The 22036-nt window shown below is 45.6% G+C and overlaps 1 long non-coding RNA gene across 1 annotated transcript; it reads right to left on the bottom strand.

The window, feature by feature from the left end:
• Positions 1-830: 830 nt before the first annotated feature.
• LOC139074745 (uncharacterized) lies at positions 831-19086 on the bottom strand. The gene is made up of 3 exons (XR_011524463.1): positions 18969-19086; positions 13086-13174; positions 831-1005 (listed from the first exon to the last, which is right to left on the bottom strand). It is a non-coding gene; the product is annotated as an uncharacterized lncRNA (long non-coding RNA).
• Positions 19087-22036: the final 2950 nt, after the last annotated feature.

Raw genomic sequence — 22036 nt, 5'->3', positions numbered from 1 at the left:
AAAGCACTGGCTGTTTCCTTCGCCGGGTATTTTTCATCCTGTGTCAATTAGCACGGTGAAGGGAATCTAATAATGATGTATGGGCTGTGCTGGGGCGGCTGGCGCTGATGGCTGTGCAAGGAGAGTGGATTGCAGGGAGGAGCCCAGGCTGTGCTCTGCTCTGGACGCCGCTGGACACGATTCTCCAGGGCTCCTGGCAGACTGAGTGATTCCTTTCTAGGTGCAGTTTAACCCAAGGAAAGAAAAAAAACCAAGAGAAACTTCTGTATACAAACATGTCCAGGCTGAAGGGGACTTAGGTCTCATTCTGTCCAACCTCCTCCTCATACATCTCAACTTGACCCCAGAGAGGTCAATTGGCTTGTCCAGGGTCAGCCAGCCAGTCAATACCAAATCCAACCCTAGAAGTCAGATTTTCTGATGCCCAGTCCAATAGTCTTCTTACACGTTTTTTTCTTTGAAACGTGTACCTTTTTTTTTCTAACCTCTATTTTCCAAACCTCTGTATTCTTCATTGAAACTTAAACTCAACAGGTATGGAATGCCCTTTATGCACAAAGCTCTGGGTTAGGGCATTCAGTCTCTTCCTGCAGGCATCTCACAATGTAATAGGGACAGGAGGTTGGGAGAGGAGAAGACGGACATAAACAGAACTAACACACAAGTCAGGACTTGCTCAGTCCATGAGAGTTAGGGAGGTACGATGGGGGTACAGAGGAGAGATTTGCTCCATGTCAGAATGCCGGCGTGGCTTTCGCCCTCTGCAGGTGTCGCTGAAGACGAAATCAATCCATCTCCAGCCTTAGATCAGAGTGATGGGGACGCGGGGGCCCAGGGCCTGGCACATAGACCATTTATTTCTGCAGCTGGCACCACAGGCGGGATATTCTGATCCGTTCAGAGCCAGCGCCATCTGGTGGTCATACCTGAGGGAGCCAGAGAGCGTCACCGGATGAAATTTTTCCAGAGCTTCTGCAGATGGTTTCCGTCTAAAAAGTGGGTTGCCTGTATAAAACGACCCCATTTTAATAAAATTGAAAATCTAGGCAGAGCTGTAGATAAATGTATAATGATATATCCTGAAGGAAGTTCACCAAAACGTTAAAAGCCATATATCTGAGTGGTTCATTTCATCTATGTATTTTGTTCTATATACTCCTTATCATTTGATTTTATTTTAAACAATAAATATAGATTCTTTTCAACCAATGAAAATGATAAAATTATATTCATTTTGGAGGGGAAAATATCAATGCAGAGCCTGAGGGTGGCTCGACCCAGAATAAATCATCGGGTTACTCCTCCGTGCTGAGTAACCTTTTAACAGGAGTAAAACCAGGTCAAATGGAACTCAAAGAGTAGCCTGGAAGAGGGAAAGCAGGGAAGAGATGTCACACGAGGACAAGAAGAAAGCTGGACCAGTAAACTAAATATACTTAGGTAACTCCAAGAAATTTACAAACTGCTTCAACGATCCTTTAACTTGCAAGATGCCCAACCAGCTTCATGCCGTGGAGGCATCTCGCAAAACTCTGTTCTTATCTCTGTTTGAGCTCTGCCTAAGCTATATTATAATTTATCTCTTGTGACCATAATGAATGACGCTAAAACTGATTGAACATTGGGTTGACATCAGGCGCTGTGCAAAGAACTCTGCATACGTTACCACATTTAATCCTCACAACAACCCCATGGGGTAGATACTATGATGATCCTCATCAAAGAGATGACATAACTGAAGCCCAGAGAGCTGACATCTCCCCTGCTAACTCGTGAGACCCGGGACACCAGACATTATATTGCATTTGGCTTTGTAACCCAGGACCGTATGGCAGTGCCCAGGTGGGTGAATGGATGAATAGATGGATGGTGTGTTGGGAAAAGTACAAAACTAAGAAGAAGAAGAAGAAGAAGAAGAAAACCTCCAATGAAATGAACCTTTGTTGAGCACCTACAACGTACCAGACAGGCTAGTAAGAGCTGACAGTAGAAAGATGTGTAAGACCAAACCCCAAGGTGCTCCATTCACTGAAGTAGAGATCCTAGAGGAGGGTCACCTCTGTGTGGAAGGATCCAAATTCTATGATGATGATGATGATGATGGTGATGACGTCAAAACATCAAGAGGAAACACTTAATTTAACATAACTTAAGGAGAGCCTGTTACTAATTACAAGAGTGTGGGAAAGTAAAGGGTAGGCATTCTCAAACGTCAGCGTGCATCAGAATCATCCAGAGCGCTGCTTCAAATGCAGGCTCCCAGGCCCCACTTCTAATTTCCAGTTCATAAGGATGGGGATGCGGCCCCCAAATTTGCATTTCTAGTAGGTTCCTGGATGATGCTGACACAGCTGGTGCAGGGCAACTGCCATGAGGGTGAGAGCAGTAACCTGGGGCCAGCAGCGGTGGAGGGGCTGTTACTGTCCCAAATCATCAGGGACAAGGAGACAGAAGAAAAGAGGGAGTGGCGCAGAGAAGACCACTTTGAAAGGAGAGGCTGAGGCTGCCTTTCAGGAAGGGGGATGGAGAAGGAACACTGCAACCTCCCCCCTTCCTCCTCCTCCTCCTCTTTCTTCCTCCTTCCTCCCTCCTCCTAACTGGTCTAACTCAGCCAGAGTTGATGAGTTTCAAATGGCTCAATCTCCCAGACAGCACAAGAAGGAGACGGGTGGAGAGTGGATCCAGAGGGACAGATGGAAGATATTTCGTACACATGTGTTGAGCTTAAAGGATCAGTGAGAGATCCAAGAGGAGGCGTCGAGCAGGAAACCGAGGGCAGGCTGGGGCTCCGAGAGGAAATCTCAGCGACCAGGAATGCAGCCTGTCACATCTATGCTGCTGGGGGCCCAACCAAGAGGGCCAGAGATTCGGCAGTGCATCCAACAAGAGGAGAGCCCCCAAGTTGTGCTCGCAGAATTTGAGAGGCCTCGCCAAAGAGGCACTTGGGGAGGTCAGGATAAGCAGAGAGAAGAACTGAGATGAGGATGAGGCTGGGAGAGAAAATTCAAGCGCAGAAGCGGGGCAGGGTGGGTGGGTGGGGTTGAAGGATAACTTGATACAGCCCCAGAAGCATCGACGTTAAGAGGAAGCCAGACACTGCTACATCAAAAAACAAATGTAGCTCAACACGGCACCAGCCCCTATGGAAGTTCCATCTACACAGTCAGGCAGTCTGACTCACCCACTCGACAGACAACCGCCTCCGGAGCTGAGGACCCTCTTCTTGTGCCTTTGATTTCACAACTCCCCCTCCCGCTCCAGTTCAGTTCCATAAAGCACCATCAAGAATCTGCTATTTGCCAGCCGCTAATTGTGAATTGCTGTGCAGCGTGATGTTTTTCAATCTAAGAGACTTTGGAGAACATTCTGAGAACCCCTGAGAAAACTGCAATCATCAGGGAGACCCCTCCCCTTCCATATTAGTTTTTCATAAGCTTTCTGGTGCCTCCAATTTCACCATTAAAGATTCATTCCTTTGGCTTAAGGCTTTAATCCTCTATTAAATGTAAATCTCACTGGCAAGCCGATAGTGTTTGGGGAATGAGGTCATACATTAAGCCTTATCTATCACTGACACCTCAATGAGAGTGAGTTGACAGTCTTTTCAAGAGCCAGGTTTAATAGGTGAGAAGAGAGATAAATGCAAAGGTACTGGGGAACTTAGCAGCAGAGGGGGAGACACACAGGGAGATAGGATCAGAACTAACGTTTATTGAGGCATTATGCTAATAAGAAAAAGAAAAATAGCTACCTTTTACTGACTGCTTAAATGTGTCAGGTTCCAGGCTGCGCTTTCTACATACAGGGGGGAAAATTTACCATGAGATCTGTTAGCGTTTTGTTCTCGGTGCTGAAGGATGCTCAAAAGATCAAGAGGGATTTTCTTTGCTTCATCTTAAAAACAAGTAACCAAGCTTTGGTGTTCTGGGACTCTGCTCCTATATGTCTCATCGGTTAGGGTGCCTTTATCTAACAAAATACCCACATAAAAGTGGCTAAAACAATGGGCAAAATATCTCACCTCGTATAATAAGAAGTCTGGAGGTGGGAGGCTCCAGATGAGTGACCTCAGCTGTCTCCTTCCTTCAGCTCTGTCATGCTCAGCAGTTGCCTTGGTCCTTGAGGTTGTCCCTTAATGGTCACAAGACAGCATCTGCCGTTTCCATCATCACGACATTGGGACAAAGAAAAAGGGGTTTCCCCCTCTGTGTCTCTTCTATAATTGGGGACTCAGTCCCCTCCCAATTCACTGCTCTGACATCTTTTAGGATACGACCATCATGCTCTTGGTCCATGATGGCGCCCTCTACATTTCAGGCAGCAGGATGGCAAAGGGGAAGAAGAGGGAGGGGCAACTGGCAGACATGAACTGCCTCTTAAAGAAGGTTCCCAGAAGCTTCCACCCACCCTGTCCACCTAGATCCTTTTGGCTAGAACTCAGCTACATGGCTACCCCCAGCTGCAAGGCAGACTGGTAAATGTCAGCCTTATTCCGGGCACCTACTTGTACAGCTAAAACTTCCATTCGTGGGAAAGAAGGAGAAACCTAATATTGGAGATAACTAGCATCTTAGTCAAAGGGTCAAAAATATAAATTATTATAAGACATGAGAAGGCAACCCTCACGATAGTTTTGTCTAGAAGGCGGAAGCTCATTGATGGGGAGGGAAAATAGGCTGGTGGGGGGATTGGTGGTGAGGAGGCAGATGAAGCATTGGCTTCTCCATAATGGGAGGGGTAGGGAGGTTTGGGGTTTTCACAGGTGACAGAACTAGTGTCCTCTTTGAACACAGATCCCTGGGGGTACCAGGGAGTTTGGACAAGGTGCCAAGACTTTGATAGCACTGGCAAAACACTCTGTGGTCGAATCTCTGGCTAAAAGAAAATATACTGAAAATGAGAAGCATCCCCAGGTCCTTGGAGAGGACAGAGGCTGGGAGACAAAGCAGGGTAAGTGCAGTGGCATCATGGAGCAGGAGGAGCGTCAGTACCTCTGGTGGCTCCCAAGGACTGAGGTCCAAGCACCTCCCTCATTTTTCAGTCACAACATAAGTTCCCTAGATTTTGTACATCTTTGGGAATTGGCAGGGAATTCTCCCACATACGCCTGTGATTGAATGTCTCAACACTCTAGCTAGTGGGGCTCTACAGCCAGATTCAACCTGATTTAAAACAAAGTATTTTGGCATTTGTTGTATTTGAATGCTGTGGAACAAATTCATAGCCACTCACTTACATTACTGTCACAGTCCCAGCAATCTTTTTGAGGTTGGTGTTATTTCCCCTGCACTACAGATGAAGAAACTGACGTTCCAAGGGGTTATATCACTTATGCAAGACCAAATGGTTTGGCTGGGTCACAATTCACACCCAGATCTGTCTGACTCCACAGCCAACACCAGTGACCTGGTACATGTTGAAAGTGAAGGAAGAATAAACTTGTGAAGGGAAAAGTTACCAACTGCCCAATATTGCCAATAGTCAGTCAGGATCCTGTCTAGAGATAGGTAAGTATAGAAGGTACAAGATTTGCAATTGCAAGTAACAGCAATAAAACTAGAGTAAGCAGAGTAACAATGATTCAAAACATGTGTTGGTTTATGGCTCTGGGAAGTCCACATGTCATCTGGCTTCATTTATGACTGTCTTTTCCCAAATCTTAAGTCTCCTTTCCACTGTGTTGGTTCCATCCTTAGGTGTGTCACCTCCATGTGGCAACAAGATGGTGGTCAGCAACTCCAGGCTTATATTATACTAGATCGGCAGCCCTAGAAAAAACGAGAACATCTCTTCTCCAATAATTCCATCGAAAGTGCCAAGATTGTTCTCTTTGGCCTGGATGAAGTCACGTGCCCATCCCTGAGCCAGTCACGGAAGGCAGGAGGATGGAAGACGATGATCTGAGTCATGTCACCACCTCTGCAGTGAAAGTAGAAGATGACTCTCCAAGGGGAAATCAGGATGATTTTACTGGAGAGGAGGGAATGGATGTGGACTGCAGCAGCAACAGATATTCACTGCAGAGAACAGAGCAAAGTAACCCCCAAATGTACACTCATACATGTGCATGTGCACACACGTGCACATGCACACATACACTCCCTCCCTCATGAGCTGCGAAGATCAGCAAATCAGGCTCCACCCAGTTCTGGAGCAAGTGAGGTGAAGTGATATGAGTGCCGAGAGCCACTTCCTAGAATTCACTCCTAAAAGTCCCTCTTCGGGGCCGCCTTCCTCAGTAGAGAAAGGTGACCCCCAGGCAGCAGTAATAGAAACCTGTTGAACGCCCTGCTGACTTCCTCCTTAGCATTTGGCCAAAGGCAGACTCTCTAAGAAATAGAGCATGGGGACATCCATTCTCTTTCCCAACCCAAGAGCTATCAAACTGGTGGTCTGGGCATCTTCCAAAGGCATGATCATGAAGGGATAATAGAAATGTGCTTGGATGGGGATGCAGTCATGCTCGACTGTGTGGCAGAAGAGATATCCTTGTTCCAAACCATCTGCCACCTTGGAAATGACAGTAACAAGACTTAAGCTGCCAGATTGCTTATATAACCTGCATATGCACGTAAGCAGAAACAGAGATGCTATGTAAATCAGTCAAATAGCATCATGCAAGCACGTGACACATCCATGTCATTTTCCCAAATAAATGGATTTTACATGGTTGCATCAAAGTACAGACACTCTGTCTCCCCAGAGAAAGTCTGAACTCTACCCAGCTGTCACTCTGCCTTAGGACAATCAGGGGATGCCTCACATGTTCTGAGCCCCCCACACCTCTCTCCCTGTAGGGACTCTCTGAATATTCTATCTGTGCTTCTCCCAGATCCGTAGTGCCTCTGACACTCAGAACCCAAAAGCCAGATTTTCATCAAGCTAGAATTTTCAGACTCCGAGTTCTCGGGAGAGGTGGACAACATTGACCAAACTGACAAGTGTGAATAACGTCATTCGCTGGCCTAAAGCAAAATGTAAAGTCCATCTCTGGCAAGCGTTTAGGACCTTTGAATGAGGAAGTGTATGCTAACCTCGCTCTTGGCTTCATCTTCTCTTTCCTGCTTTCAATTGATCCTTGTTTCACCTTCCTCATCTGCTTATCTTTGTTATGGCATGGTCAGTATTTCTGCAAGCCTATTTACATTCTTTCTAGCATGAGGTGGCATGCAAATAAACAAATTCTCCTGTAGTCCTTTTCCATTGATAGTGTCACCATATCCTCAGAAGCCCAAGCTAGAAAGATAGCGTCATCCATCTCTCCTCCCTCTCTTCAGCCCCATCCTATTAACCATTATTACTATTCTCGTACCTAGATGTTTATCAGACCGTTCCCAAACTCTCCATCCCTGCTGCTACTCCACCAAAAACCTTTCTAAAGGTTCTCCATTTCCAGCCTTGCCCTCTTTCGATCCATCTTCAATATCGATGCTGCTGTGACCCACCCAAAATTCAGATCCATCACGTTCTCCTCTGCTGTCAGTTCTCCCATGGCCCCTATCACCCACAACAGTGTTTTCACACTCTTCCAATAAGCTCTGAGGGGCATCCTAAGTAATTTGTGGCCAAAAACAACTCAAGTACCAGTGTCTGTGGGCGGTTTCCCTTTTTGTGTATAAATATCAACAGATTGGAGAGGGATGGGCCAGGCGTCGTCAGTGCGAGTGCTCACAGCTTCCCCTCCCCGCTTCCAAAGGGTATTAGTTTCCTGCAGCTCCCATAACAAAGGACCACAGGCTGGGTGGTTTAAACAACAGACATTTATTTTCTCACAGTTTTAGAGGCTAGAAGACCCAGATCAAGGTGTCAGCAGGGCTGGTTTCTTCTGAGGCCTCTCTCTTTGGCTTGTAGACGGCCGTCTTCTCTCTCTGTCTTTCCTACTGTCTTCCCTCAGTGCATGTCTATTTCCAAATTTCCTCTTCTTATAAGGACACCAGTTATGTGAGATGAGGGCCCACCGTAATGACTGCATTTATCTTAATTACCTCTTTAAAGACCCTATCTTCAAATATGGCCTCATGTTGAAGTCCTAGGGGTTAGGACATCAACATATGAATTTTAGGGGAGGGAGGACACAATTCCTCCCCTCGCACAAAGAGTATCCTATGATTGCAAATGCAATCCTTGTTCGTCCATCTCATATTCCCCCAGAATTAGGAATGATTCCTCTTTGCTGGAGGGAGACCCAGATCATCTTGTCTAGCACAGGATTACAGAGTAAAGGAGAGGGAGAGAGAGAAAAGCTGCCCAGGGCTGTGTTGGGAGAGGGATGGTATGGGTATGTTATGGGGTACTACAAGAACAGGAGAAGGGAATGGGAAATGAAGGAGGAGCTTCATGAAGGTGCTCTGAACTAGGTTTTTGAATCTCCTTCATTGCTTTTGAGAAATATGAACAAAGTCATTTGATTCCCATTTGGGTGCCACGTTAAAAAATCAGCAAGGCAAGAAGAGGGCATATAATGAAAATAACTCTGAATCTCTTAGGGAGCCCATTAAATACAATATACACTGAGTTTGGTGTATGGCCAACCCTGTCAGCCTTCCTTCCAGCGACAGCTGTGTCGTGTCACTCACTGGTTTTTAGGTGGACCCTTTATCTGTCTTTAGCACCCAGGTTGTATGAAAAACACACGTCTTTAAATACTAGAATCCCACTTGGCTCAGAGAGGAGCTCACCTTATGAGAGTAACCTGGGAACGTGATTCTGGTGACGGGACATGAACGTCAGTGCTCTCGTTTCGTGCTCATTTGTGCCAGGGGATGGAGGGTGGGATTGGCTGGACCATTCACATTGTGCCCACTCTCTCCCTTGCCTGCCCCTATCTTCACTTTTGCATGTTCTTTGCTAAGCATGAAGAGTTGAATTGGATTAAGTCAAAATGCCGGGATGATTTGACTCCACAGTAAAGGGTTTGAGCTAGTTGGACGTTACACCTGTTGCTGGACTATAGTTCTTTGACTCCAGCTCTTCTTCAAGCTCCAAACCTGCTGGGTCCAGGCTTCATAAGGAGTGTGCAAACCTCATCTTTTTCACATACTTGCTGGATAGAGAAAGGGGTGCAGATACAGCCAGTGAGCTGGTAATTGTGCTCAAGTCTAGGCACAACCAAGGAAATCATTTACACAGTGGGATGCCATCTGTGTGTGTCCAGCTATGGGGAAAACAAGTTGACCTATGGGACAAACCACAAATTTTTCAGACAACAAACAGGCCCCACCATGCTCTGTCTACCTTCAGCCACTACCCACCATGGACATTCTGCTCCAGAAACACTAAGCCACTTTGTATTACACACATACATACACTTTTTAAATTTCTTTTCTCCATTTATTTGATAAACACAGTCTTCCCTCCCTCTGTATGAACTAATATTACTACCAAGGTGTACCTCCCAGGGATCCTTCTTCTTTGGGTTAGATTGGGACCTCACCTCATCCTACCACAAATATCTGCTTATGGGTTGACCTGCTCTGATGTTTGAGTTACTTGAGCCTGAGGGTTGCATCTTATTCATTCATCTTTGCATCCCTAACACAGAAGCTGGTGCATGACAAATGCTGGAATCTGGCTAATTGCCCAAACTTTCCTCCCTCTAGGATTTTAACTAGTTGGTACCAAACACTGAGGCCACGTGACAATCTAAGTAGAGTGTCATCCTCATCCTTGGCTGGGCAGGAGCCATTAACCTCAAGATGTAGGGTTTCTGGTTAACTGTGTTGGTGACTATGGCTTAGGCTTAGAGCCAAACCCAGCCTTCCTCCCACGCCTACATCTAAACCCTGAAAAGCGAGGAGGAAGGAAGTGCCGAGGAAATGAGCTTTTGTCATCATCATCATCAGTAGAAGAGCTGATGCCGATAAATGAAGAAACTGGCCAATGTTTGACTTTTTCTAGGAAGACCACAAGTTGGGTTCTTTTTATGACAAGACCCCATAATGATAACAAAATGTACTGCAAAGAAACAGGCTTCAGCAAAAATAAAGTGCAGGTGTTTCCTGAGACTCGTGGACGAGATTGCATGAGGGGGTCGGAGAGCAGCTTTGGTGGTTCACATTATCTACCCAATGTTTTTCTAGCAAACACAAACCATTTCCATGGCTGGTGGAAGTCACTCTGGCAGCTGCCCTGCTCCACTCCACCTGAAGGCAAAGCTTCAGAAACCATAAAGGGGTGGATGGGTACAGCAAGGGTGCCACCGTCTGCCTGAGGGCTTATAGACAACGTCAGAACCTGGTATAAAGAGGAGAGCAGTGCAAGCCCATTTTGTGGGTCCATCAGAAAACTTAACAATATCTGTTAAAAATGTCTTAAATGAATCTCCTCCCAAAGTCTATAAGGAGACGTTTCTGCGAAAAAGAAATATAAAGGACTCTCACATATAAGAAAAGATGCTAGCTTTCTCACCAAAGAGAAACACCACTTAAAACTATGATAAGATACTATTTTCACCTTATCAGAGTGGTGAGAATTATATAGATGATCATATCCTGTCGAAGGGAAAAAAGCTCTTTCATATATTATTGATGGAAGAATAAATTGGTATCATCTCTATGATGATGAATTTGTCAATATTGACCAAAATTACAAAAGCCCATAACCTTTGACCCAACAAATTTGCTTCTAGAAATTTATTTTATAGCTAAACCTGCATAGGAGCAAAATAATGTACGTCCATGGTTATCCATTGCAGAATTGTTAAAAAGACAAGAAAATGGAAGGAACCTACATTTACATCAAAGGGGGGGTCTACTTAAACAATTTATGGCGTATCCATACGGTGGACTATTACATAGCAGTGGAAAAGAATTAAGCTTAATTTTATGTACTGAGGTGGAAGCTTTTCAGCATATATTATAGTGGTGGGGACAAAAGAAAATTGCAGAAGAAAACCTACAGTAGATACCATTATGTAAAAATGTACGTGTGTATTTATGTAAATGCAGAGGGAGAGGTCTGGTTACCAAGAGTGCAACAGTATTTCTTGACGGCAAGTTATTCAAATGAATATGTTTATTACATGAGTGCTCCCTCTGGGTATTGATTTTAGCAAATTGCCCTTAGCAAATATTCCTATCATCACAGACGTTTTTAGAGCTGGAAGAGTCCTTAGAAATTATCAGACCCAACCCCCCTTACTCTACAGATGGGTAAAGTGAGGTCCAGGTTGTTTAACGCCAAAGACTGGACGGGAATCCAGGTCTTTCCCAAAATGAATAGGGCACACACCAAAAAATTCCCAGTCTTTGTGTAAAACTTACCTTTGTTATGATTGCTCTGTTTTCTTAGATGACTTCCGAGCTGCTCCAACCTCACCTCCACCCCACCTCAGCCCCAGGGAAACATTTCCCTGGGCTAAAAACAGAAGTGAGAGAAGGAAGTTCATTTCACAAAGGTGAAGGCTGCTGGGAAATCAAGTATGGTCTTTCTAATAGTGGAGGGTGCTACACCATCAGTTTAATTCCTATTCATTTGTGGTGCTTATTAGAGTGTCTGAAAATATAAGCTGAGTAATTGGAGCATTAGAATTGATTAATTGAAGTAGGCTTTTGGTGTAAATACACCTGGAGAGGTTTTTCAAGGTGGGATTCTCTGCTAGAGATCTGGAGGAACTCAGACCTCTGAACTTGGGGATAAGGATGGTGTAGCAGTTTTAAAGCATGGCTGCAAGTTTTTTGACACTCCTGCCATCAGAGGTGGGGTCCATGTCCCCGCCCCCTTAAATCTGAGTGGGCTTATCGTGGCCTCAACTTATAAAGTATGGCAGAGGGATGCTATGTGACTTCCAAGGCTATGTCATCAAAAGCCAGGCAGCTTCCGCTTGGAAGCCTCTACTTGCTCTTGGAGCCCTGAGCCACCATGAAAGAAGTCTGAACATCCGAGGTTACCATGTTGAAAGGAGGCCCAAGCCACTGGGAGGGACCACATGTAGGTACTCCAGTCAACAGCTGCAGCCAAGCCCAAATGGCAGATCTGTGAGTAAAGAAGCTTCCAGGGGCCGGCCCGGTGGCACAGTGGTTAAGTTCCCACGTTTCGCTTCTCAGCAGCCTGGGGTTCACCGGTTCGGATCCCAGGTGCAGATATGGCACCACTTGGCAAGCCATGCTGTGATAGGTATCCCACGTATAAAGCAGAGGAAGGTGGGCATGGATGTTAGCTCAGGGCCAGTCTTCCTCAGGCAAAAGAGGAGGATCGGCAGTAATTAGCTCAGGGCTAATCTTCCTCAAAAGAAAAACCAAAGAAGCTTCCAGATGATTCCAGGTTTCAGCCATTTGAGTCATTTCCAGCTCTTCAAATCTCCCCAGCTGAGACCTCAGACAAGGTAGCCCCAGTATTTCCTGTCCCAAGTCCTGACCCACAGAATCCCTGAATGTAATAAAATAGTTTTTGTTCTAAGCCACTAAATTTGGAGTGGTTTGTTATAGATAAAGATATATCAACAGGGAGCTGGAGCAGGTGGATCCTATGACAGCAAAATTGCCCAATCCCCGTGGCCCCAAGAAAAGAGCTCCTCCAGAAATTAGTTCTGATCCCCATGTGAGATGATTTCTTATCTCCTCAGCTGAGCTCTAATTTGCTTGTCCCTTTACTCTAGGAACAATAACTCATTACTGTCCCCGCCGACCTGTCTGTGTCCACCTCTAGAGTAGGAATCCTCAGCTGCAGGGCTCTCTCTTCTTCTTTTTTAGAGCCCCATACCCCAGTACCGGGTCTGGAACCCACGAGGAGCTCAAGACATGTTTGTTGGATGGATGGCTGCAAGAACGCCCTTCTTTGGGGGAATCATCAGAAAATAATCGTAGAGGTTATCTAACCCATCCCTCTTACTTTACCAGGCCAAGAGAAACAGAGGGACAGACCCAAGGAGACACAGCTAGTTAATGAACCAGGACCACAGTATCCTGCCCTCGTTCTGCTCACTGCCCTTGAGATGCAGCAAGGCAAAGTGGGAGGCAGGGAAGCAGGGTGGTCAGGAACGTGGGCTCCAGAGACGGGCAGCCCTGGTCCAAGATCTCAGCTGGCCACCCTCATTGGTGTGTGGTGGTGTCTTTTCCAGAAGCAATGAAAGAGATTTGACAGCTCACCTCCTGCCAGCCCAACTCTCCATGAAGAATAAACAAGCTCTTCTGGGCTTCCAAGCTCTGAGTCCTTCCTTTCAGCATCTAAATCCCTGCTGTAGAGAGAAAGCAGTGGACTAAGCTTTTTTTGTGTTGAATGGCCTTTAAAATTTGTCAGAGTTTGGAGACACGGAGAGAGAACTACAGGGACAGGGAAAGGAGAAAGGGAATCTGACTCCAGGGGATTGGTCCTACAGAGGCCAGTAGACCAGGGCAGTGGTTCTCAACTGGGGGACTTTGCCATGTCTAGATATGCTTTTGGTATCACAGCTTGGGGTGGCTACTGGCATCCAGTAGACAGAGGCCAGGCATGCTGCCAAACAGCCTACAATGCACAAATCGCCCCCCACCACCAAGAACTATCCAGTCCAAAATGTCAATATCACCAAGGTTGACAAACCATGAGCTAGAGAAAGGATGGCCGTGAGGGGCAGCCTGCAAGCTCCTCGGAGCAGTGGCCAGACTAAAGGACCCATCCCATTGCCAGGGCTCAGGGATGGCTCATAGGGAGGCCTGCTCAACCTTGTGATGGGTCTTCACTCTGCCTGTGCTTCAAGACCGCTGGTCTCCAAATGAGGATGTTCCCTAGTAATGCCCAGCAATGCAGGAGCAAGCTCCAGCAGACAGGAATGGGGACAGGCCAGGATGCATCAGTGCACTCTGAACTGAGGACATGGACCTCTCTATCACAGCAGAAAACAAAGGTATTTAAGCAGAGTTCTCCGGGCAGAGTTTGTGGCAAGAGAGGTGGTAGAAGACAGAAGTAACAGGATGGGACCGAGCCGGTGTCTCAAAAAGCATTAAAGCAGATGTGACTCCAACCGCCCGCTAATGATTGTGATTATTTGGCTGCCTATGAGACGGTTTAAGGAATGATTTGTGAATTTAAATTTTAATTAAGGCAGAAGCCCTTGGGGGCCTCTGGAGTTCAAGCATAAAAAAAGAAAATCTACTGCTGGAAGGAGAGGGCTCGGAGGCCCCACGGCCCAGAGGAAGTGCACATCCTACATGTCTGCTGGTCTAGCAGCCTGCAAGGGAGCCCAAGTTTGAGGTCACTAATCAACACTGGGATCCAGGGTCAGGGCTGGACAACTCAACGGAACTGTGCACTTTGGTGTTCTAGAAGTTCTTTAGGTAAAATGATAAAAATGAAGCAAGCATCCAAGTTTTCCACCTCTTTCTTGGGTTCTAACCTTTAAAGTGTGCTACCCACCACCCACTTCACTAGCCTGAGACCCAGCATCAGATTCTGGGATGTAGTCTGTCCACCATCATTAATACCCCCAAGTGACTTTGAGCTCCATTATTCATACTGAGTCTTGGTTTCTCCATGTGAGACTGATATTGCCACCCCTGGTTACCTCCTAGAGCCGTTTGGAGCCTCCATCCTAAGGCAGATGAGAGCACTTTGAAATAGGAAAGCTCACCCCACTCACAAGATTGTCCCCGAGGTCTAGAAAAAGCTGCCTTTCACTTCTCATGGGCACTACAGCAAAGAAAACATACCCAACCCGAGACAACGGTACAGCCCTGGCCTTCCAAAGAGCAGACAACATTCTCTCTCAGGCTTAACTCCACTGGATCCTAGAGACATGGGTTCAAGTCTTAAGTCTACCACAGACATCTTTTGAAATTATTTTTCTACTGTGGTACATAACCCGTGACACTAAATTTACCATCTTCACCATTTGTAAGTGTGCAGTTCAGTAGCGTCAAGTATATCCACGTTGTTGTGCAACAGATTTGCAGAACCTTTTCATCTTGCAAAACTGAAACCTCGGTGCATTTGAACCTCAACTCAGCCTCCTGGTAACTGTGAGATTTTAACTCTCTCTGAGCTATGTTTGGTTTACTCAGTTGGAACATAAGGATTTTTTTTTAATTACTTTTCAGGATTGTTGTATCACATATAACGTGTTTCCCTGCTGCGTAATAGGTGTTCAGTAAATAACTATTATTTCTGTGTTGCTCTCCTTGTCTGACAAACAAGGCCTTCCTGAAGGTGATAGTGTAGCCCAAGGACTGCCTGAAGTAGGAGAAGGAGGAAGGGGTGGGAGAAAATGGGGAGACGACTGGGTTTTGTATTCACAAATACTCCTTGTCCAGAAAAGAACCATTTATCAAAGTACCAGAGTCTCATGTACTGTCAAAACACAAGCGCTAATTACATTTGAAGAACAATGGACTAGGAGAGCAAAAAAGACAAGGCCTATTCAATTAATGTGGCGGGGGGGGGGGTCTCCAGCATACAATATTTTGGACATCAGATTGGAATGGTTTAATCAGCCATTGTTACAGACTCTGGACTGTCTGTTATTCTAAAAGCCATTAGTCATCTGTAGCTTTAAAGCACGTCATTTAGATTTTCTCATTCAACAATCATGTTTGGAGCACCTGCGATGTGTCAAGCACTGTGCTCAACACTGGAGAGACAGCACAGTCTAGTGGAAGACAGACAGGTTGGCCCACTTACGGGCGTCTCCAAATTATTCTGTCCACAACAGAGCTCTAGGTCTACCCAATCCCGTGCTCCTCGCCCAGCTTCCACATTTCAGTAAAAGGCCTCTACGCTGTCCAGTTGTTCATGTCAAAAACCATGGAGTCATCTTTGAGTTCTCTCTTTCTATTAGATTCTACCTTCATTATGTTAACAAGTCCTGTTGGTTCTAACAGCAAAACAGCTCTTGACTCCATCCACTCCTCTGCAGGCACCCGGCGATTACCCCAGGCCAAGACACCCGCTCATGCTTGGGTTATTGCAAGAGCTTCTCTTAAGAAGAAAAACTGTTTTTTCCGAGTCAGTGCTTCCTTCCCATTGCAATCCACATGACATCTGGAGTGATCTTTTAAAATCGTGAATCACGTCATGCCATTCCTCTGCTTAAAACTCTTCAAAGTCTTCCTGATGCACTGAGATTGGAATCCAGAATCCCCCATCTGGCCTACAGGCTTGCACATGCTATGTCCCCGCTCACTCCCATCACCTCATTCCACACTACACTCCTGATTGCTAGCTAAGCTCTAGGCCCATCAAGCCCTTTCTTGCCTCTAAGACTTTGGCCTTTCTGTTCCCTTTGCACTGGCTCTTTCTCCATCTCTTCACAAGCCTAATTCCTTCTCATCTTTGAGGCCTCAGTTGAAGTATTACTTCCTCAAAGAGGTTTTTCCTGACTTCACTAAGTGACTTCTCCCAGTTACTCTCCGGTTCATCACCTTATTTATTTCTTGCATAGTACTCACTCCATTGACAACCATCTGGTGCATTTATTGGTTCATGGGATGTCAGATTCCCTCCAGTCAATGGCTATCCTGATGGACGGGGCTTTATCCATGTCCTTCACAGTTGTACTCCCAATGCCTTGACAGTGCCTGGCACACGGAAAATGCTCAGCAACTATTAATTGACTAGACGAATAAAGGTAATAATGTGCAGGGCAGAATGAGAGCTCAGGAGGGGACAGAAATAATTCTCCAGAGAGGACAGAGCTTTCAGTGAAGATATGCTGTGAGCCAGGCTCAAAACGTTGACTGGGAATTTTCTAGATTAACAAAGGTAGAAAAACAGGAGCAGATTGAGGGGTAAAAGATTGATAGATTGGGGGTAAAATGCATCACAGCCACAAGGAACCACTGAACCTGCATGAAAGCACAGAGTCCCTCCGAGAGAGTGAAACTTCCAGCTAATTCCAAACACAGTCACCACCTCACTAACAGGGTGATGGAGGAATGATAGCCAGGATAATCAATCCCAGATCACAACCAAAGCAAAATAGCAGTCAACTCTCCAATATCTGGGAGTGGGTGATCCATGCTTACAACATAACAGAGTCCTGGTTCTGCTCAATGGGGCTCAAGTAACAGGAGGTGATGAGTAAAATTTACTGGTCCCAGGTGTTGGGAGGCAAGGAGTTCATTAAGCTGCTGAGATTTATTGAATAATAGGGTCTCACCTCAGCCCTCTCCATGTGGAGCAACTGTGATCCAGGCTTGGTTCCCCTGGGACCTGCAATCAGTCCTTACTTAGCTCTTGCCTACCTAGCAAATCCCTGTGGAGATATATGTCTAGAGTCTATGGCTAATCTGAAAGCTGGCTGGTCAGTCTTAGATAACTAAGTATTGAACACAGAGTTGGTTGCAGGTTGGAGAGCAGCAAGAACTGGCAACAAACAAGTCTATACAGGCAACAAACAGAAGTAGGGCATTTTATCCTTGTATCTGTGGGAGGACTTCAGGCAAGGGAGTGACCTAGATATGACGTGAGCAAGGTTGCTCTGGCCACAGTGCAGCGCTCAGATTGGAAGACAAAGTCCAGAGGAAGGAGACCTGAGAAATAAGCTGTGGGGAGAAAGGCCGGACTTCTGAGAACTATTTGGGAAGCAGAAATGTTAAGGATTTGGGTGATCCTTGGGTGTGATAAGTAAAGAGGAGGGAAGAATCTGGGGTGACACTGAGATAGTCAGCTTATATTTCTGGGTGAACTTAGCCACTAATCAAGATAGGTAACATCATTGAAAGAATAAGTGGATTCAGAAAATTTCAGAGACTGTCTCAGTTTTCACGTGTCTTCTTGGACTTCATCACTGCAAGGATTTCTGCACCTTGTAGGGGTGGACTGCATTATTTCCATAACCATTTGTACCCTGCTCTGTCTTCCCACTGGTAGACTATAATCTTTACCCTATTGTCGTCAGGCTTGGCAGCCAAGTGGCTTGTCTTGACCAATAGAATGTGAGCAGATGTGACACACACCGCATGGAAGCAGGAGCTGTAAACATACTCCGGGGGTTTGGTTCTGCCCAACGTGAGCTTCTGTCACCCACCATGAGAACAGCAAGCCCCTGAGGGTGACTTTGCTTGAGAAGATGTGCGAGTGAGGCCAGGCCAGCCCAGCCCAGGAGAGCTATGGGCAACCTACAGCTCTGATGTAATACGAGCGAGGAACTTACACTTCTGAGATTGGGGGGTTGTTGGTTGCGGCAGGAAAAGCTGACTGTGACATGTACAGAGTCTCGGTGATCTCCAGCAAGTGAGTGACCCTCTCTGGCTCCTAATTCCCGCATTGATAAAGTTGCACTAGGTGATTCCAAACTCCTTCCTAGTTCAAAATTTTTTTTTAAGACTGTGTCACTGCTCTAGATTATAACATTGAGGTTTTGAGCATTATTTTCCCCCTTTCCAACAATATAGGTTAATCAGGCAACTTCAACTTAGCAGACTCCAGACTGGCAGTCAATGATGCCAAACCAGCACAAGACCAGAGTGAAAAGGCCTGGGATGGTTTAAGCTGCTGCAGCAGAAACTTCTATTCTAAAGACCATGAGATTAAAAAAAAAAATCCATAGAGCACAAACCTGCCTCATTCAGCTGCTTCGGTTATTTATATGAGCATTTCCTGATTCAAATTGCATACTCAAATCAAATTTCCCTGGTTTATGCCTTCTTCAGCAATTACTTAAAGGCAGTTTACCTCTCTCTGGAGGAACATAGCAGAAAGGCCTATAGACAAAATCTCATTGACTCGGGGAGAGAGAAACGAACTCCAGGCCTGGTGCTGCAGAAGTCACTTTGTGCACGGAAGTGAACGCTGATAGGCCTCTGGCAGTTTTTCAGCCTCACTGATGGGAGGGTGTTCTTTAAGGAGGATGGTGAGGCCCATGGAAATTGAAGCAGAGGGGTAGGCTGTCAGGGTGGGGAGGAAGGGACCACCTTCTCTTCATAGAGTTTTTTTGGTGGGGATCAGCAGGCTGACTAAGACTGCTCCCAGGCCAACGGGATTGAGAGAACTCAAAGGGGACAGGGAGACCGTGATCATTTCTGCACCAGAAAGTTTCTGGGTCCTTGAAAACTCACCTATCGCAAAACTATGCAATGGGCAAAGTTTATCTTCATCATACGGTCAACTTGCCTTTAACTCACTTTTCATCATTTGGAATTCCTTCATTCTCCACCAAGGAAGCATCCTTTGTTCATTCGTTTACTCCAGGGAGGGCTCTCATTGGTTGGGCTTGGGCCACGTGTTCATCCTCAAGCCAATCACTATGGCCCAGACAATACAGTGTTCTGATTGGTCAGGTCTAGGTCATGTGCCCATTAATTTCCCTCATCGCTAATTCTATCTTACGTTTCCTTCTTCATTCAGTTGTTCAGCTAGGTGGATCTTATCTCTATTTGCCTGCCTGAAATCCACTGCCTTTTCTTTTACTAACAGCACTGTGGATTTATTGAGGGGGATACTTCCCCACTGTTCCCTTACATATTGTAGCAGTGAAGGTGCCCTCTGCTCCATTGCCTCCACTGAGTTAGACACGTGACACAGACCTGACCAATCAGAACGCTGCATTGTCCAGACCATAGAAACTGGCTTGAGGCTGGACATGTGCCCAAGCACAACCAACGAGAGTCCTCCCTGGAACTTTTGCCAGAATTATCAGAAAAAAAGGAAGGGAAATTCTACCAACTTACTGTGAAGAAATGAACAAAGACAGGAAGTATTAATATAGATAAAATATCTCTAGTTACAAGAAATACAGTGAAAAGAAGAGGCTGTGATGTTAGCCTGGAATGTACCTCTTAGCAGCCTGGAAAACCTTGGGCAATGAACATATCTCCTCATCTGAGAAATGAAGATGGTAATGACTACTCTTGTGCCTAATAGTCGGTGAAGATGCCACATCGTCTCTCCTATCCAAGTGGCTGGAATAAGGACCTTTGAGATGGTGGAGTTGCAAGATGGAAGCACCCCAGACCCCTGAGTTTACAGAGGCAGGCATACGGCAACAGAGGAAACAGATGCTATTTCTGCCTGCCAGCATCTATTTCCAGGCCACTTCAGTGGTTTGTGGGAACAAAACTGTTTAAAACTGGGAGCCAGTCCTGACACCCTGGTGGTTAAAGTTCGGTGCTCTTGCCGCTTCGGCAGCCAAGGTTTGGTTCCTGGTCATGGAACCACACCACCCATCTGTCAGTAGCCATGCTGTTGGTAGTGGCTCACACAGAAGAACTAGAAGGACTTACAACTCGGATATACAACCACGCACTGTGGCTTTAGGGATGGGGAAAAAAAAAGAAGAGAAGAAGAAGTTTGGCAACAGATGCTAGCTCAGGGTGAATCTTTCCCTGCAAAAAAAAAAAAAAAAAATTGAAATTGAAACTGTTCCTGTATTCTACAGTAAGTATGTGGGGATTATGAAATAATCAGTGTGATCAGGAAAAGATATGGAAAGCATCCAACCATAAAAAAGGGCAAATCTGGACAAATCATCCAATTTTAATGGCATTCTGAAAAGGAGGTAAGCAGAGGTGAGTCATATTAAGAATCTACAAAAACTAGAAAGAAAAGCTAGATGAGCTAACTGGGTTGGTAATATCCTCTGCAATGGAGGAAATATAGGCATAGTGATTGAAATCACGAGATTTGGGATTAGTTTAATGCAACAAGGATTAAATGCAAAGATTTAAGGCAACAGGGTTTGAATTCCATTTCTGCTACTTGACTACTTGAGCAAGTCGCTTTATCTCTCAGCCTGAATTTTATCATCTGAAATATGAGGCCTAAAAGAGTCCCCATCTCATGGTGTGTTGTAAGGATGAAGTTAAATGATCCATGGAAAGTGCTTAGTACACAGTAAGAGCTCAATAAATTATCATAATGATATTATTGGCATTGTAAAATAAAGAGGGCTATCTGAAGGAGAGGAAGGAATTAAAGGAGCAAGATGAAGTTATGGTAGTTGGGGTGGGAGCCAAGGGCCACTAGCAATGAGCAAAGGAGCAGAAGGAAAAGGACAGTTAGAAGGTGATGCTCACGCAAGAAGAGAGGCAGGAAGCCCTCACTGCAGAAGTGAGACTCTGTCTGAAATCCACAGATGAGGCAAGGGGCATGAGAACCTACAGAGGATATAACAGAGGGGAAAAAACAAAGAAAATGAAAATGGGCTTTATGCCAGAGGTGTGTGAATCCTAGATAGGGGAGAAATCCGGGAGGAAGTCAAGATAGAGGAAGAGAGGAGAGGAGGAATTGAAACACAGGACATCCAGGGAGGAAAGCTACAACTTCAAAGGAAGCCTTGAGATGCAAACACAGAAATGCAGGAGAAGCACAACTTCAAGTAGAAATGGGTAGTAGGAATAGCTTAAAAACACAGAATGGGAGAAATTATGATGATGGCGTGGGTCCCTGAACTGCAAAAAGAGCTCTAGAAGCCAAAATTTTTGGCATTATCTTTGGTACAAACTCATTTGGCAGCAAAACTGGACCTGAGCTGACATGAGGGTAGCTGTGTCCTTTATTTATCCCACATCCCACCTAGCATGAACATTCACATGTTTAACTGCAGTAATGAGCTGATCATGAAGTGCTGCCACAGACCCCACTGGGGGCGGGATGTTGTGGAATGTATGGCATATGTACTACCTTACCTTTCTCATTTCCATGGTCTTCTGAATTCCAAAAGACACAGGGCTCCAAGGGTTGCAGATCAGGGTTTGTGGGCCTGACCTGGAAGACACAAGACTGGATATGAAGAGAGAAACTTGCATCTAATAATGAAGCTGACAAAAACTACCATTTCCTGAGCGTTTACAACATACTCAACACTGTATATTCAATATCTCACTTAATCCCCACAATACGTCAGACCCCATGTTACCCTCTGTCTGTTGACATCGCAAAGAAGGCTTGGAGAAGGGAAGCAATTGTCACCAATTTACACATAGCTGGCGAAAGGCAGAATTCAGGATCTGAACCCAGCTGTGTGACCTCAGAGTTTGCACACTGGGCTCTGCTCCTCCCCCATTCACTGTAGGAAAAGAAGGGAAATAAGTGTTTCTTAGGCCCTCATCATAAGAGAGCCATTCCCAGAAATGATCTTGCATAATTTTCATAACTCAATAAAGTCATATCATTATTCCCCATCTAA

Source organism: Equus przewalskii, chromosome 12 (genome assembly GCF_037783145.1).
Source record: "Equus przewalskii isolate Varuska chromosome 12, EquPr2, whole genome shotgun sequence".
Taxonomy (NCBI): Eukaryota; Metazoa; Chordata; class Mammalia; order Perissodactyla; family Equidae; genus Equus; species Equus przewalskii.
The sequence above is the reverse complement of the archived record's forward strand: the minus strand, read 5'-3'. Positions and strand labels throughout refer to the sequence as shown.